Genomic DNA, 14,868 nt, shown 5'->3' with positions numbered 1-14,868 from the left:
TGCCTCCTCCCCTTCGCTCTCTGTTTCCTCCCTTGCCCGTGCTTCTGCTCCTAAACCCCTGACATCCATCCCCCCCTCGAAGCCCCCCATTCCCCCCTCCCCTCCTTCCGGTGCTGGAGCTGGGGGCTGCTGTTGCAAAGGGACGAACGTCGGGTATCGGTCGCTTCCCGTGGCAGGCCTCCATCTGAAGTCTCCCGGGTCTTCCTCCCCGCTCTCGTCGACGACAGTCACCTCCGCTTCCATCTCTGTGCCGCCGTGCTCGAAACCAGGGTCGTCCCCGAAAACGTCCATGTCCGTCTCTCCCTCACTTCCTCCTGTCGGTGTTGCTCGTCCTGGGCCTTCCAGCCACCGTCTGCGCCACTGCTCCTCTGGCCTATCGTCCCACCAATACGAGGGTTCTGATGCAGATCCCGAGGGTGACCCCTCCGGGGAACGGACGTCTTGTGTCGGGTCCTCGTCCGAGTCGAACCCCCGGAAAGTGCTGGCCGAAAGTGTGGGCGTGAAAAGCCAGTCGTCAAAATATTCTGCTGGCATAGGTCTATGGGGAAAGAGGGCATGAAACTCGTCTTTGAGGAGAGGTTCGTCCAAGGCGTAGCCCGGCACCCAGCTGTTCGCACTGGCCGGGGTGCCCTCCTTGGCGAGAAAGTATTCTACCCCCTCTTCCCCCCATCTGGAGTCCAAAATCTCAGTGACTTCGTTGATGCGCTCCTTCTGTGCCACTTCCGCGTGCCCTGTTCTGTCTCTGACCGGACTCGGCGCTGTTCCGGGTTCCTGGAACCTGTGCGGTGCCTTGTAGGGAGTGAGCACCGATCTGTGGAATACCGGATGCATTCTGGAACCCTCCGGAAGTGCCAGTCTGAAAGCTACCGGGTTGACCTGCTCTTCGACTTGGTAGGGCCCCAGTTGCTTATGCCCTAGTTTCTTCTTGGCCAACGACCTGGCCGGCACTGCGTGGGCTGCTAACCAAACCCAGTCTCCCACGTGGAGCTCTTCTCCAACCCTTCTGTGCTTGTCTGCTTGTACCTTGTATGCGTGCTTGGCCAGCTCCAGGTGGCGCCTCAGCTGATCGTGGACCTCCTGCAGCTCCGACGCGAACGCATCTGCTGTCTGCGGCTCCCCCTCCCCCATTCTTTCCAGTCCCGGGAAGGTTCTGGGGTGCCTCCCGTTGTTGGCGAAGAACGGCGTGACCCCCGTGGACACGTGCTTCGTGTTGTTGTAGGCGAACTCGGCAAGCGGTAGGTAATCCACCCACGTCGCAGGCTGTTGATTTGCATAACATCTCAGGTACTGCTGCATGATGGCATTGACCCGCTCCGCTTGCCCGTTGGTCTGCGGGTGTCTCGCCGACGCCAGGTTGATCTTGACGTTCAGGAAGCCCATCAGCTTCTGCCAGAAATTCGAGATGAACTGCCGCCCCCGGTCGGACAGAATAGACCGTGGCAGACCGTGAACCTTGAACACGTGGTCTATGAACAGTTTGGCGGTTTGCTCCGCCGTGGCCACCTTCGCACACGGAATGAAATGCGCCATCTTGGAAAACAGGTCCACCACCACCAGCACTGCCGTCTTGCCCCTTGAGCTGGGCAGATCCGTGACAAAGTCCAGGGCCACTCTCTCCCATGGTTCGAACGGTGTTTGCAGCGGTTCCAACAGTCCGGCCGGCGGTTTGTGCACTGGTTTGGCCCTCTGGCAGGTGTCGCACCTCGCCACGTAGTCTGCGACCTCCCCTCTCATTCCAGGCCACCAGAAATCCCTGGCTACTAATTCCACCGTCTTCTCCTTGCCAAAGTGCCCGGCCGTGGGCGCGTCGTGCAGCTGCTGCAGCACCTTGGCTCGAAGTTCGTCTCCCGGCACGTAGATGGCCCCTTTTCGGATGAGCAATCCATCTCGTAGCCGGAAACCGTCGGCCGCTGCCTTGCCCCTTTGCACCTCTGCCATCTTTGCTTGTGCGAAGGAGTCCTCCTGCAACGCACGTCGCACCGCCTCTAGGTCCACGGTCGCCGCGGCGCACGCCCACACTGCTGGTGCGAAGATGTGCATGGCGGCCGCTGGTGTTGCGTCCTCCAGATACTGTGGCTTACGGGAGAGAGCGTCTGCCATGATGTTGGTGTCCCCCGGGACATACTCTATTCGGAAGTCGAAGTTTGCAAAGAACTCAGCCCAACGTATCTGCCTCTGGTTCAGGAACTGTGCCGTGCGCCAGTGCTCTAGATTCTTGTGGTCCGTGCAAACCTGCACCGTGTGCTTGGCGCCGATCAGAAAGTGCCTCCACGCCTTGAACGCTGCGTGAATGGCCAGCAACTCCCTGTCCCAGATGGTGTAGTTCTGTTCGGACTTGCTGAGCTTCCTGGAGTAAAACGCTCCCGGTCGCCACACCCCCTGTGGGTCTCTCTGCAACAGGACCGCCCCCACGGCTCTGTCCGAGGCGTCTGTCTCCACCCTCATCGGCTTGCTGGGGTTGACATGAAGCAGCTGCTCTTCCGACGCGAAGAGACGCTTGAGTGCCTGAAAGGACTGCTCCGCCTGCGCTGTCCAAACGAACTTCTTCTTTTTGGAGCTAAGCGTGTCAGTGATGGCCGCTGTCTGCATCGCGAAGCCCTTGATAAACTTGCGATAGAAGTTCGCAAAGCCGACAAACCGTTGGACCTCCTTCCGGTTGCGCGGACTCTTCCAATCCAACACCGCTCGAACCTTGGCGCTGTCCATGGCGAGCCCCTTGTCAGACAGCTTGTAGCCCAGAAAATCCACCTCCGGCACGTCAAATTGGCACTTCTCCAGCTTGGCGTAGAGCCTATGTTGCTTTAGCCTGCTCAGCACTTCCTTGACGTGTCCGTCATGCTCCTGCTGCGACTCCGAAAAGATCAGGATGTCATCTAAGAAACAGACGCACGTCTTGTAGAGAAGTCCCGCCAACACGTGATGCATAAACGCTTGAAAAACGTGGGAGCCATTTTGTAATCCAAAAGGCATAACTCTATATTCGTAGGTCCCCAGTGGCGTGAACATGGCTGTCTTCCACTCATCTCCTTCCCGCATGCGAATGAGGTTGTACGCCCCCCGCAGGTCTAACTTGGTGAACACTTTTCCCTTCCGTACCTTTGCGAGGAGGTCGTCAATACGGGGCATGGGGAAGTCCGATGGCCTAGTCAGACTGTTCAAAATCCTGTAATCCACTACCAGTCTTTTCTGGGGCGTGTCCCGCTTCTTAACAAAGAATACGGGACTGCCCCCCACTGCCCTGGACTCCCGGATGAAGCCGCGTTGCAAATTATGGTCAATGAACTCTTTGAGTTCCTGCAGTTCGTCCTCTGACATGGAATACAGTTTCCCTTTAGGCAGCGCCGCCCCCGGCAGCAGGTCAATTTTGCAGTCATATGGTCTGTGAGGGGGTAGCCTGTCTGCCTCCTTCTCGCAGAAAACTTCCAAAAATTCAGCGTACTTGTGTGGAATCGCTTGCAGCGTGCCTAGCAGCAGCTGTGACTCCTCTTCCTCTCCTTCCTGCCTGGGCACGATGCAGTGTTCAGCACAAAAGGAAGAGCCGAAGGTCAGCTGCCTCTGGTACCAAGCCATCGCTGGGCTGTGCTTGTCCAGCCAACTCATGCCCAATACAATGGGCGTGTCAGATAGTCGAGTGACGTTGAAGCTGATGATTTCTCTGTGATTCCCAAGTCGCATCACCATTGGTGGCGTCTGCTTCACCACTTGCCCCCCGAGCAGCTCCCTGCCATCCACCGTGACAACCTGCAGGGGCAGTGTGGCCGGCAGCAACTGCACAGCGTGCCTGTCGACAAAGTCCTGCCCTATAAAGTCCGCATTGCTGCCTGAGTCAATGGTGATTGGCACGTCCATGGTGATTCCATTGGGCAGTTGGAGAGACGCTGTGAGCCTCACTACTGGTTTGGGCGGGAGGGGGTTCACGGGCTGTAAAATCGCTGGGGACTGCGTCACTAACACGTCTGGCTGGGCCCCAGTGCCTCTTCCTCCAGCCAGACAGCCTCGTTTCCCTGCTGTGGTCCTCCTTGCTGTGTTGCTGCAGTCACCATTGCTGAGGCTGCAGTGAGCTTGTGGGGCCTCTGGGGACACTCTTTCGCCATATGCCCTGGCTCCTCACAGACGTAACACTTCCTGTTCCCTCTAGGAGGCTTCGCTTTCACTGCTGCCGGTGCTAGGGCTCTGGTTGCTGACTGAGCCCTTGCACCTCCCACCTCCATAGGTTCGGCTCCTCCTCCTGGCGGAGGCGTGGATTGCGCCCGCGCTGCTTCCCTGGGAAAGAAGGAGGGGCCCCCGGCTGGTTCGCGCCCTCCACGCCCTTCGTCCCTGTTCCACGGACGTCCTTCCAGCCTCACCCCCACTGCCAGTGCCCTCTGAACGACCTCCTGGGTGGTTCGGGGTCTCTCCCCCCTGGCGATCTCATCTTTAATCGAGTTATGCAGCCCCTCCCAAAAGAGGTCTCTTACAGGAGCCGAATCTCTGTCCCATTCCAGGGCACTGACCAAGGCGAAAAAGCGGGCATGGTACTGCCTGACGCTGGCCCTCCCTTGTCTCAGCCCATGCACCTCCTTCCGTGCAAGATCCACGTCAATACTTGATAAAAAACACCCATCCATCGCTTTAATAAAGGCATCTGCATTCTGTAGCGCCGGATCCTTATCTCTCCATAAATTGCGTAGCCATGCTCTCGCATCCCCATGCAGATGGGACATGATGAACCCCACTCTCTCTTGTTCATCTCTAAAGTCTTTATGCAGCAGTTGCAGTGCGCACAGTACGTCGGCTCTAAAGTTGGGATACTGTTGCAGGTTCCCATCGAAGTGAGAGACCAGCCCGCCTGTCCGTCTCGCCAACCCAATGCCCTCCTGCCGGGGTGTCTGCTTTGTCAGCACGTCTAACCTGACCTGGAGATCCCTGCAGGCTGCGGCTGCTTCCTCCTCCCTCTTCCTGGATGCTAGAGCCTCGGCGTTCAGTTGTGCCACCGCGTTTCTGAGTTCCTCTATCTGCTGCTCAGCCGTCATGTCGTCTGCCGTTCGTGAGCTTGCTAGTAGGCACCTGTGTCTCTCCCCTCCTCGAGGCTGTAGATGCCCACAAGTGGAGACGGAGCTTACTGTCAGAGCTGCTTGAAGATCCTAGCTCACAGAGGATCACGCTAGCCAGCGGTCATTAAGTAAAAGTCTTTATTGAATTACAGTTTCCATTCTCACGCTGCTGCGCGCAACTCTACGCCTAGTAGCTAGGTCGGCGAAGCTCCGTCTGAGTCTCCGCCCTGTGTGCACCAACTTAATATCCTAGCCTTGCTCCACCTTTTCCTCCTGACTGTCCTCCTCTGGGTCCCTCTACCCCCCGGGGCTTCTTCCTTCCGGGATTCTTCTGACGCTGACCCAGACCCTCCTGCCTCCTTGCGCCGGGCTTTAGGACCTGGCTCTCTTTCGGGGCTGCTTACTGCGCCGCCTTCCTCTGCATTTGAACTTGGCGCGCGCGCCCAACCTTCCACTTTCCTCTCAACCGTTTCTTCGCTCCCCGATGGAGGTGTGGCCATCCCCGACTCATGTCCTCCCTCCTGTGGAGGTGTGGCCACTCCTGACTCATGTCCTCCCTCCTGTGGTGAGCTGCCAGCGCTTCCCCCCTGGCTCCCTTCCTCTTCCCTGCTTCCTGGCGGTGACGCTGGTCCCGATTTCCAGCTGCTCCCCCCTGAGTCCTCTCTGGCTCTGTCTTCCTGGGGTGCCCCCCTAGACTCCCCCCTTGCCCTCGCCACTGGTGCTCCTTTCTGTGAATCCTCTGATTCACTGGAAAGACTAGGAGATCTCGGGTCGTCGTCGTCACTCATCTTTTCTTCTGCCTCCTCCCCTTCGCTCTCTGTTTCCTCCCTTGCCCGTGCTTCTGCTCCTAAACCCCTGACATCCATCCCCCCCTCGAAGCCCCCCATTCCCCCCTCCCCTCCTTCCGGTGCTGGAGCTGGGGGCTGCTGTTGCAAAGGGACGAACGTCGGGTATCGGTCGCTTCCCGTGGCAGGCCTCCATCTGAAGTCTCCCGGGTCTTCCTCCCCGCTCTCGTCGACGACAGTCACCTCCGCTTCCATCTCTGTGCCGCCGTGCTCGAAACCAGGGTCGTCCCCGAAAACGTCCATGTCCGTCTCTCCCTCACTTCCTCCTGTCGGTGTTGCTCGTCCTGGGCCTTCCAGCCACCGTCTGCGCCACTGCTCCTCTGGCCTATCGTCCCACCAATACGAGGGTTCTGATGCAGATCCCGAGGGTGACCCCTCCGGGGAACGGACGTCTTGTGTCGGGTCCTCGTCCGAGTCGAACCCCCGGAAAGTGCTGGCCGAAAGTGTGGGCGTGAAAAGCCAGTCGTCAAAATATTCTGCTGGCATAGGTCTATGGGGAAAGAGGGCATGAAACTCGTCTTTGAGGAGAGGTTCGTCCAAGGCGTAGCCCGGCACCCAGCTGTTCGCACTGGCCGGGGTGCCCTCCTTGGCGAGAAAGTATTCTACCCCCTCTTCCCCCCATCTGGAGTCCAAAATCTCAGTGACTTCGTTGATGCGCTCCTTCTGTGCCACTTCCGCGTGCCCTGTTCTGTCTCTGACCGGACTCGGCGCTGTTCCGGGTTCCTGGAACCTGTGCGGTGCCTTGTAGGGAGTGAGCACCGATCTGTGGAATACCGGATGCATTCTGGAACCCTCCGGAAGTGCCAGTCTGAAAGCTACCGGGTTGACCTGCTCTTCGACTTGGTAGGGCCCCAGTTGCTTATGCCCTAGTTTCTTCTTGGCCAACGACCTGGCCGGCACTGCGTGGGCTGCTAACCAAACCCAGTCTCCCACGTGGAGCTCTTCTCCAACCCTTCTGTGCTTGTCTGCTTGTACCTTGTATGCGTGCTTGGCCAGCTCCAGGTGGCGCCTCAGCTGATCGTGGACCTCCTGCAGCTCCGACGCGAACGCATCTGCTGTCTGCGGCTCCCCCTCCCCCATTCTTTCCAGTCCCGGGAAGGTTCTGGGGTGCCTCCCGTTGTTGGCGAAGAACGGCGTGACCCCCGTGGACACGTGCTTCGTGTTGTTGTAGGCGAACTCGGCAAGCGGTAGGTAATCCACCCACGTCGCAGGCTGTTGATTTGCATAACATCTCAGGTACTGCTGCATGATGGCATTGACCCGCTCCGCTTGCCCGTTGGTCTGCGGGTGTCTCGCCGACGCCAGGTTGATCTTGACGTTCAGGAAGCCCATCAGCTTCTGCCAGAAATTCGAGATGAACTGCCGCCCCCGGTCGGACAGAATAGACCGTGGCAGACCGTGAACCTTGAACACGTGGTCTATGAACAGTTTGGCGGTTTGCTCCGCCGTGGCCACCTTCGCACACGGAATGAAATGCGCCATCTTGGAAAACAGGTCCACCACCACCAGCACTGCCGTCTTGCCCCTTGAGCTGGGCAGATCCGTGACAAAGTCCAGGGCCACTCTCTCCCATGGTTCGAACGGTGTTTGCAGCGGTTCCAACAGTCCGGCCGGCGGTTTGTGCACTGGTTTGGCCCTCTGGCAGGTGTCGCACCTCGCCACGTAGTCTGCGACCTCCCCTCTCATTCCAGGCCACCAGAAATCCCTGGCTACTAATTCCACCGTCTTCTCCTTGCCAAAGTGCCCGGCCGTGGGCGCGTCGTGCAGCTGCTGCAGCACCTTGGCTCGAAGTTCGTCTCCCGGCACGTAGATGGCCCCTTTTCGGATGAGCAATCCATCTCGTAGCCGGAAACCGTCGGCCGCTGCCTTGCCCCTTTGCACCTCTGCCATCTTTGCTTGTGCGAAGGAGTCCTCCTGCAACGCACGTCGCACCGCCTCTAGGTCCACGGTCGCCGCGGCGCACGCCCACACTGCTGGTGCGAAGATGTGCATGGCGGCCGCTGGTGTTGCGTCCTCCAGATACTGTGGCTTACGGGAGAGAGCGTCTGCCATGATGTTGGTGTCCCCCGGGACATACTCTATTCGGAAGTCGAAGTTTGCAAAGAACTCAGCCCAACGTATCTGCCTCTGGTTCAGGAACTGTGCCGTGCGCCAGTGCTCTAGATTCTTGTGGTCCGTGCAAACCTGCACCGTGTGCTTGGCGCCGATCAGAAAGTGCCTCCACGCCTTGAACGCTGCGTGAATGGCCAGCAACTCCCTGTCCCAGATGGTGTAGTTCTGTTTGGACTTGCTGAGCTTCCTGGAGTAAAACGCTCCCGGTCGCCACACCCCCTGTGGGTCTCTCTGCAACAGGACCGCCCCCACGGCTCTGTCCGAGGCGTCTGTCTCCACCCTCATCGGCTTGCTGGGGTTGACATGAAGCAGCTGCTCTTCCGACGCGAAGAGACGCTTGAGTGCCTGAAAGGACTGCTCCGCCTGCGCTGTCCAAACGAACTTCTTCTTTTTGGAGCTAAGCGTGTCAGTGATGGCCGCTGTCTGCATCGCGAAGCCCTTGATAAACTTGCGATAGAAGTTCGCAAAGCCGACAAACCGTTGGACCTCCTTCCGGTTGCGCGGACTCTTCCAATCCAACACCGCTCGAACCTTGGCGCTGTCCATGGCGAGCCCCTTGTCAGACAGCTTGTAGCCCAGAAAATCCACCTCCGGCACGTCAAATTGGCACTTCTCCAGCTTGGCGTAGAGCCTATGTTGCTTTAGCCTGCTCAGCACTTCCTTGACGTGTCCGTCATGCTCCTGCTGCGACTCCGAAAAGATCAGGATGTCATCTAAGAAACAGACGCACGTCTTGTAGAGAAGTCCCGCCAACACGTGATGCATAAACGCTTGAAAAACGTGGGAGCCATTTTGTAATCCAAAAGGCATAACTCTATATTCGTAGGTCCCCAGTGGCGTGAACATGGCTGTCTTCCACTCATCTCCTTCCCGCATGCGAATGAGGTTGTACGCCCCCCGCAGGTCTAACTTGGTGAACACTTTTCCCTTCCGTACCTTTGCGAGGAGGTCGTCAATACGGGGCATGGGGAAGTCCGATGGCCTAGTCAGACTGTTCAAAATCCTGTAATCCACTACCAGTCTTTTCTGGGGCGTGTCCCGCTTCTTAACAAAGAATACGGGACTGCCCCCCACTGCCCTGGACTCCCGGATGAAGCCGCGTTGCAAATTATGGTCAATGAACTCTTTGAGTTCCTGCAGTTCGTCCTCTGACATGGAATACAGTTTCCCTTTAGGCAGCGCCGCCCCCGGCAGCAGGTCAATTTTGCAGTCATATGGTCTGTGAGGGGGTAGCCTGTCTGCCTCCTTCTCGCAGAAAACTTCCAAAAATTCAGCGTACTTGTGTGGAATCGCTTGCAGCGTGCCTAGCAGCAGCTGTGACTCCTCTTCCTCTCCTTCCTGCCTGGGCACGATGCAGTGTTCAGCACAAAAGGAAGAGCCGAAGGTCAGCTGCCTCTGGTACCAAGCCATCGCTGGGCTGTGCTTGTCCAGCCAACTCATGCCCAATACAATGGGCGTGTCAGATAGTCGAGTGACGTTGAAGCTGATGATTTCTCTGTGATTCCCAAGTCGCATCACCATTGGTGGCGTCTGCTTCACCACTTGCCCCCCGAGCAGCTCCCTGCCATCCACCGTGACAACCTGCAGGGGCAGTGTGGCCGGCAGCAACTGCACAGCGTGCCTGTCGACAAAGTCCTGCCCTATAAAGTCCGCATTGCTGCCTGAGTCAATGGTGATTGGCACGTCCATGGTGATTCCATTGGGCAGTTGGAGAGACGCTGTGAGCCTCACTACTGGTTTGGGCGGGAGGGGGTTCACGGGCTGTAAAATCGCTGGGGACTGCGTCACTAACACGTCTGGCTGGGCCCCAGTGCCTCTTCCTCCAGCCAGACAGCCTCGTTTCCCTGCTGTGGTCCTCCTTGCTGTGTTGCTGCAGTCACCATTGCTGAGGCTGCAGTGAGCTTGTGGGGCCTCTGGGGACACTCTTTCGCCATATGCCCTGGCTCCTCACAGACGTAACACTTCCTGTTCCCTCTAGGAGGCTTCGCTTTCACTGCTGCCGGTGCTAGGGCTCTGGTTGCTGACTGAGCCCTTGCACCTCCCACCTCCATAGGTTCGGCTCCTCCTCCTGGCGGAGGCGTGGATTGCGCCCGCGCTGCTTCCCTGGGAAAGAAGGAGGGGCCCCCGGCTGGTTCGCGCCCTCCACGCCCTTCGTCCCTGTTCCACGGACGTCCTTCCAGCCTCACCCCCACTGCCAGTGCCCTCTGAACGACCTCCTGGGTGGTTCGGGGTCTCTCCCCCCTGGCGATCTCATCTTTAATCGAGTTATGCAGCCCCTCCCAAAAGAGGTCTCTTACAGGAGCCGAATCTCTGTCCCATTCCAGGGCACTGACCAAGGCGAAAAAGCGGGCATGGTACTGCCTGACGCTGGCCCTCCCTTGTCTCAGCCCATGCACCTCCTTCCGTGCAAGATCCACGTCAATACTTGATAAAAAACACCCATCCATCGCTTTAATAAAGGCATCTGCATTCTGTAGCGCCGGATCCTTATCTCTCCATAAATTGCGTAGCCATGCTCTCGCATCCCCATGCAGATGGGACATGATGAACCCCACTCTCTCTTGTTCATCTCTAAAGTCTTTATGCAGCAGTTGCAGTGCGCACAGTACGTCGGCTCTAAAGTTGGGATACTGTTGCAGGTTCCCATCGAAGTGAGAGACCAGCCCGCCTGTCCGTCTCGCCAACCCAATGCCCTCCTGCCGGGGTGTCTGCTTTGTCAGCACGTCTAACCTGACCTGGAGATCCCTGCAGGCTGCGGCTGCTTCCTCCTCCCTCTTCCTGGATGCTAGAGCCTCGGCGTTCAGTTGTGCCACCGCGTTTCTGAGTTCCTCTATCTGCTGCTCAGCCGTCATGTCGTCTGCCGTTCGTGAGCTTGCTAGTAGGCACCTGTGTCTCTCCCCTCCTCGAGGCTGTAGATGCCCACAAGTGGAGACGGAGCTTACTGTCAGAGCTGCTTGAAGATCCTAGCTCACAGAGGATCACGCTAGCCAGCGGTCATTAAGTAAAAGTCTTTATTGAATTACAGTTTCCATTCTCACGCTGCTGCGCGCAACTCTACGCCTAGTAGCTAGGTCGGCGAAGCTCCGTCTGAGTCTCCGCCCTGTGTGCACCAACTTAATATCCTAGCCTTGCTCCACCTTTTCCTCCTGACTGTCCTCCTCTGGGTCCCTCTACCCCCCGGGGCTTCTTCCTTCCGGGATTCTTCTGACGCTGACCCAGACCCTCCTGCCTCCTTGCGCCGGGCTTTAGGACCTGGCTCTCTTTCGGGGCTGCTTACTGCGCCGCCTTCCTCTGCATTTGAACTTGGCGCGCGCGCCCAACCTTCCACTTTCCTCTCAACCGTTTCTTCGCTCCCCGATGGAGGTGTGGCCATCCCCGACTCATGTCCTCCCTCCTGTGGAGGTGTGGCCACTCCTGACTCATGTCCTCCCTCCTGTGGTGAGCTGCCAGCGCTTCCCCCCTGGCTCCCTTCCTCTTCCCTGCTTCCTGGCGGTGACGCTGGTCCCGATTTCCAGCTGCTCCCCCCTGAGTCCTCTCTGGCTCTGTCTTCCTGGGGTGCCCCCCTAGACTCCCCCCTTGCCCTCGCCACTGGTGCTCCTTTCTGTGAATCCTCTGATTCACTGGAAAGACTAGGAGATCTCGGGTCGTCGTCGTCACTCATCTTTTCTTCTGCCTCCTCCCCTTCGCTCTCTGTTTCCTCCCTTGCCCGTGCTTCTGCTCCTAAACCCCTGACACTATGTTATGTACTTTTGTGTTCTTATATTGTAAACTGCCCCTGTGATCCTCAGAGGAAGGGCAGCATAAAAATTAAATTTTAAAATTGAGACAAACACTACAGAACAATTTCATAGTAGCATAGCAACAATTTCATAACACAGTGTATGTTATAGTAAAACAGTAACATAGTCTTTTTCATAGATACTTTGTGTCTTAAGATAGGAGTTGTAGTACAGTACAGTGGTACCTCGGGATGCGAACAGGATCCGTTCTGGAGCCCCGTTTGCATCCTGAACAGAACGTAAGACGCAACTGTGCATGTCGCGTTTTGCTGCTTCCACGCATGCCATCATTTTGACCATCTGCACATGCGCGAGCGGCGAAACCCAGAAGTAACGTGCTCCGTTACTTCCGGGTCACCATGGAGCGCAACCCGAAAATACTTACCCTGAAGCATATTTATCCCGAGGTATGACTGTACAAACTTAATCCGTTCCGGAAGTCCGTTCTTAAACCAAAGCATGCTTAAACCAAGGCGTGCTTTCCCATAGCAGCGGGGGACTCAATTTACAAATGAAACACGCTCGACAGGAAGCGAGCATGTTCTGCTTCCAAGGCAAAGTTAACAAACCAAAACACCTACTTCTGGCTTTGCAGTGTTCTTAATGCAAGTTGCTCATAAACTAAGCTGTTGTAGCATAGCAGCTAGGAGACCAGGTTATGAATCTGTTCAAATCTCACTAGGTGAACTCTCTCCCCACCACCAACCTCCAGCTTTACTTACCTTTGCTGGGCTGTGTGCAAGCCACACATTAAAAGGGCATGACTTCCCCCAAAGTATCTGGAAAGCTGTAGTTTTCTAAGGATGTTATGAATTACCAGGATACTTTAAGGAAGTTAGGTGCTTTTACTATCCCTTCAGGATTGGCATGAGATTAGTGGCTGGGGCCGAAATTGAGTGCGGCCAGCCCCACAACCCACAATGCACACAAATTGGCAAACATCCCTCCTCAACTGATCCAGGCAGACCAGCTGTAATCTGCTTATCAGCCCCACTTCACACACCAAATGAGCAATCAGATGAAGGAAAGAAAGCTATTTGTATCCCGATCTAGGCACCTCAGCACATGTCTGCTTTATTTTTTATCATTTTTATTTGTTGCCCTCGTTGCCAAAATGAACGAGGTCTTGGGCTGCAGAACAATGTGTTAATTAAGTCTTCCAAGGTTGCTTAAAGATAACAACTAAACAATGTGCATGAATGCAGGAAAGCACTATACAAAGTTCGGTATTATTATTATTATGCATTGAAGTTTCAAGTCACAGGGAGACCACCTGTGGCAAAAATTTGATTGGTAATACTTTTGGGACAGACATAAGAAAATGTGTCTTCACATAGGGTGTAATCAAGGAACCACATGTACACCACCGTGTGTTCCATTATGGAAGAAAAGTGCTTAATACAGTGGTACATCTGGTTGCGAACGGGATCCGTTCCGGAGCCCCGTTCACAACATGAGCAGAATGCAACCCACATCTGCATGTCTGTGCGTGCTGCGATTTGCCGCTTCTGTGCATGACGTCATTTTGAGCACCTGCGCAAGCGGCGAAACCCGGAAGTAAACCTTTCCAGTACTTCTGGGTCTCCGCGGGACGCAACCTGAAAAGACGTAACCTGAACCAAACATAACAAGAGGTATGACTATAGAATAAAAAATAAATATGTGGTTATGATGACCACAGGCTAAGATGTCCTTAAAAGCTGATTAGGGCTAAATGGGACCCTCAAGGATAAAGGTTTCATGCCACTAAATAGTTATGAGGGGAGGCTGGCAACAGCCAGGGAGAGTGATCACCTTCATAGACCTGCCTATAGGCCTAGTAGATGCACCTGCCTGCAGGAAAGCTGGCTTAGATAGGCCTTTCATCTGATCCAACAGGTTTCTTCTTACCTCCTTAATTTCTATTGAAATTCTCCAAGTCACTGTCTTTCAGCCTAATGTGCCTCAGAAGGTTGTTGTGCGGATAAAATGGGGAATGGAGAACCCAGTATACTGCCTTTGAGTTCCTTGGGAGGAAAAAGGTGATGGGTAAAGAAAGAAAGAACAAACATTTCACCAGTGGCGCAATGACAAAATTCCTTCTACATCTACTTGCTTTGAGACCGTTGCTTTGTATGTTATGAAATATAATACACAGAAGAAAGAGATTGCTGTATAAATATGATTTACCAAAGAGAAAATAATCCCCTTTTAAAAAGAGATTGGGGGGGGGGGTGAGGAGAGAAACCTACAGCTGTTTAGAATAGCACATATAGTTCAGAAAAGGAAATCTTTTTACAGTTATCATGACTGCAGCTAAAGAGGAAGTACAACCCAAATACAGAATTATTACTATGATTATCATTATTTATACCCCGCCCACCTGGCTAGGTTTCCCCAGCCAGGGCAAAGTAAAGTATGTTCGTAGGAAGGTGCTAGGCAAGATTTGAATGCAAAAAAAAGATATTCCCAAACAAGAAGATGAGATTGTCATCATTTGCGAGCGTCCTTAACCACACCAGAAAATCAACAGGTACAAATTTCACACGGGGCAGGTGGGTGGGAGGGGCCGAAATAGGGTGCAAAAAACTTCCAGCGGTTGAATTCCTGCCCTGTTCGGAAACTCCCACCCAACCTTGTAAGCAAACGGAGGGCCACCCAGGGAAAGTACGCGGAGAGGCTGCGAAGTGGAGCAGAGCGCAACGAAGCGGGAGAAGCAGGAGCAGAAAGGAAGAGAAATTCGCCGCGCAAGGCGGAAAGGGATGAAAAGGGGCGACGACCGAGAACGCGGCGGGTCACGCGCGCGGAGCGTTGCGCAAGCAAGGGAGCCACGGCGTCGCGCAACCGCGGCCCTCCTCAGCCCGGACACTACCCGCCCGCCTGCCCGCCCGCGAGCGCGCCCCCCTACCCTTCTGCTGGCCGACAGCGGCCCAGGCTAAGGCCCGGTTCTGACACGGGCGGAGCGGCCCGCCCCGGCGTTCAATCACAGCAGCGGCACGAGCCCCGCCCACAAAAGTCGCTCGAAGCTCTCCGATCCCTCCCCATCACGTGCCGCAGCTTACCCAATAGGAACGAGATTTCCGCTTTGGAACGCTCTTCCTTCAAGCCCCGCCCCTCTCA

At 55.8% G+C, this 14,868-nt stretch overlaps 1 protein-coding gene across 10 annotated transcripts in view; it reads right to left on the bottom strand.

Moving 5' to 3' along the window:
* The window catches only part of LOC310706278 (cohesin subunit SA-2-like), a 70,222-nt gene extending 55,412 nt beyond the window's left edge, over positions 1–14,810 (bottom strand). For 3 of the 10 annotated variants that reach the window (XM_083501816.1, XM_083501811.1, XM_083501812.1), the window contains exon 1: positions 14,657–14,787. The gene's annotated coding sequence lies outside the window, so the exon portion shown is untranslated. Of the gene's footprint in view, positions 1–13,659; positions 13,776–14,656 lie in introns of all 10 variants that reach the window. The other 7 variants (XM_083501813.1, XM_083501819.1, XM_083501815.1 and 4 more) reach the window with 7 other exon arrangements.
* Positions 14,811–14,868: the final 58 nt, after the last annotated feature.

The sequence above is a fragment of the Podarcis liolepis genome (genome assembly GCF_965112155.1).
Source record: "Podarcis liolepis genome assembly, chromosome: 4".
Lineage (NCBI taxonomy): Eukaryota > Metazoa > Chordata > Lepidosauria > Squamata > Lacertidae > Podarcis > Podarcis liolepis.
Note: the sequence above shows the minus strand (reverse complement) of the source record. Positions and strands in the feature narration are given on the sequence as shown.